This window comes from Sycon ciliatum, unplaced genomic scaffold, assembly GCF_964019385.1.
Source record: "Sycon ciliatum unplaced genomic scaffold, ocSycCili1.1 SCAFFOLD_2786, whole genome shotgun sequence".
In the NCBI taxonomy this organism is placed as follows: Eukaryota; Metazoa; Porifera; class Calcarea; order Leucosolenida; family Sycettidae; genus Sycon; species Sycon ciliatum.
In genome coordinates this window covers 1-3,000 of record NW_027044670.1, presented here as the reverse complement: position 1 = coordinate 3,000, position 3,000 = coordinate 1, and the positions used below count along the sequence as shown (strand labels likewise).

Below are 3,000 nucleotides of genomic sequence, written 5' to 3'. Positions count from 1 at the left end.
AGAGGGCAGACTGGATGAGAAATGGACACAGAGTGGAATTTTCAATTGGAGAGCAAATCCAGGCAATTGCAGGTTGTCGGAGTGGGCTGGAAACACTCAAACACATATGTGCACATACCACACACATACACACTGGCACGCACACACTTACGGTGCAGGCTTGTGTGAAGGTGCTGGACCTGAAAAACACAGACCACAACACAAAGCAACACTAAACTTATAGCACAGAAAAGGACCAAGCCTACCAGTCCACACTCCCCAATGGATACGCTTTCCGGCCGGCTTCGTGCACCACACCAGAAACATGACCCCGAGTTGATAGCAGACACTGGGGTCACTCCCATCATACAGTTCTTTCCATCATGGATACTGTAAGACCAGATATTTTAAATATCAGTTTATGCGAAGCATTAACTGTAGTTGACAATCACGTAACACCCTCTCAGCTGGCTCTCTTGCATAGGGTCCACATTGCACTTGTTCCTTACCCATACCACAGCTGATACGCTGGCATTGTCACTGTCTGTGCATGCGACCACGTGCACATGTTGCAAACACGACCGGGGGCTGCGCCCCCTTCAATGACGTCAGCTTAGCATGGCAGCTAGCTCACTAAACTGCCTGTGCGTACCGATTCTACTTTCAAGCATTTGTTGTTCCACGCTTGCTTGCTGCTCTGGCTCGCTGGTTTCTCACAAACTAGCTCTCTGCCAGAATTTTCCACATTAGCCAGTTAGGTGTAGAATGTCAGTACCGCGGGTCAGTGTCGTGCAATGTTATCGCATGAGCTGATTGTTTAGTAACTGCTGGTGTTAGTGGACATTATTGTGTAACTTGTAGTTCCTTGGTCCTTTTTTTTTACTTTTTATATGAAGTTAACGATCTCCGGATTTTTGTGGGTTAGCGAGGTGAAATTCTAACGAATTCTGTCTCAAAGCCGGCAAATGACTGTTCATGTACATATTGTTTTGCACATAACAACTTCAAATGTTAACGATTCTTTCAAATTTGTTCACTCGTTAGAATTAAATGTTCGTTAACATTACTGGTCTTACAGTATCTTACTACACGGGGAACAGGCCAAGAACTTGCCCTCCTCTCGAGAAGCCCATAATTAAAACAAAATGAAATGCATATCAGCGTACGTGGCAGCGAGTACTGCGGTTATACGTGACTTAACTGATAACCCTGCGCACAACACTGCACGCATGTGCACATGATACCAGCTGGACGAAGCTGTTCACACCATTTATCAACAACAGGACTGGTACAGCCTTACCTTTGGCTTCTCTTTTTAAGGACTCAATTGAGCTGTAGATACTGTCTACGTCCTCAATCTCTTGCCTACGCACACGGGCACACGGGCACACAGTCACAACAGCAGAGCAACACAATGATGACGCCAGGAGATTGGAAAATGTCAACACCACGACTCAAACATCCAGAGCTATAGTTCCTATAAGACCTCTTAGCTGAGCACTCCCATGAACGCTCTATAACTTCCCCTAGAACGCTATACAACTGACCGTCTAGGCGGAGGATTCACTAAGACGCCGTACGTAGCCTCGCCTTCCGTGTCGGTGATGCTCGATGCGGGGTGGCCCTTGCTCTGCAAACACAACAAGGAAAACAACTGCACATCAGATTGCTAATCCTTCCTGTGAAGGTTGGAAGACGCACACTGACACACCGAACAGATGAACAAGAGAACGGCAAGAACAGTGCATGCACGGTCAAAGGAGCTGCGCTGGCTAAGAACACATGCACACACGCACGCACAAGCGTGCGCGCGCACACACACACACGCACAAACACACTCACACACACATACCATTGGCTAAAGCAGTTTCATTTCTCAATCGGCAGATACAAACTTGGTCATGATCGAGTACGTGAAGTTTGTCAGCAGCATGACCAGCAGCTGAAAATACTGTTCATCCATTTCCATCCTGGCACCGAACTGGTCTACAGTCAGTACTGCCGGGTGCTGAAGACCTGTGGTCAGCCTCCTAGCCTAGGCCGTTCTTATTTTCATATACTACAGTCTATGCACAGTTGAGTCACCGTGTGTACATTGGTATGCTGTGTTTGGTAAAAAAACTAGGCTGTTCGTTCCTCGGTACCCGACAGTGCTGTAGCATGGAAAGCTCTCCAGTGATATTTCCATTGGAATACGAAATGCTCTCCACTTACACTCTTCGCTGTCTGCTTTATGCTCATCTTCTTCAAGAACGTCGATGGAAACAGGCCCTCTCTTCCGTTGGCCCTGCAGCATTCATACGCACAGTCCAAAGAATAGGCACCCCCACACACACGCCCGGTGTTAAAACATGTCTTGCAGCAGGAGCAGGGATAAAATGAATGATGAAAGGGTCCGAGGCAGGACGATCGACAGGGAGCAGTGAAAGAACGAAGGAGATAGGAAGTTGATGCAGAGGTGGATGGCGCCATAATCCTCCTCACAAACAGCCAGGAAAACCTTCTTTTACTAAAATTCTACTGATCCACAGATGAGCAAATCCACTGATGCGTTTCCTGAGAAGCCTACGAACTAACCCTCCACATCTGTGCGCCTGTACTTCCAATCGATTCCAGAAGAGGATTCCAGAAGAGGATGCCTGCATGGTATCTAATATTCTGTACAAGCCGCACCAAAGTACTGTCGCGTACATGGAAATCCAGTCGATTGACCGGGGTCGGCGCCCTCAGCGCGTACAGAACGCTGCGTGCAGTCACGGTGCACACGTTGATCCGATGCGACCAGCAGCAGCGAATAGTAATAATACATGTACATGCTGCTACGGCTGCATGGCCAGCGCCCTGGGGCCGCTAGACGTGTGACCGGATTTCCATGTCCACGACAGTACAAGAGACTATTTTGTTTTCAGAAGTGATTCTATTCTTACCGTACTTTCCACCAGCCATCAAGTGTTTTCTCAAGAATGTCTACGGTCGTGTTCACCTCAAGAGTGATCTCGTCATATTTGCGCGCCCGGAAGT

The 3,000-nt window shown here is 47.9% G+C and overlaps 1 long non-coding RNA gene across 1 annotated transcript; it reads right to left on the bottom strand.

Annotated features, from left to right (window-relative positions):
• Positions 1–7: 7 nt before the first annotated feature.
• On the bottom strand, positions 8–3,000 carry LOC135830517 (uncharacterized). Its single transcript, XR_010556051.1, has 5 exons — positions 2,907–3,000; positions 2,194–2,266; positions 1,527–1,609; positions 1,280–1,344; positions 8–179 (listed from the first exon to the last, which is right to left on the bottom strand). It is a non-coding gene; the product is annotated as an uncharacterized LOC135830517 (long non-coding RNA).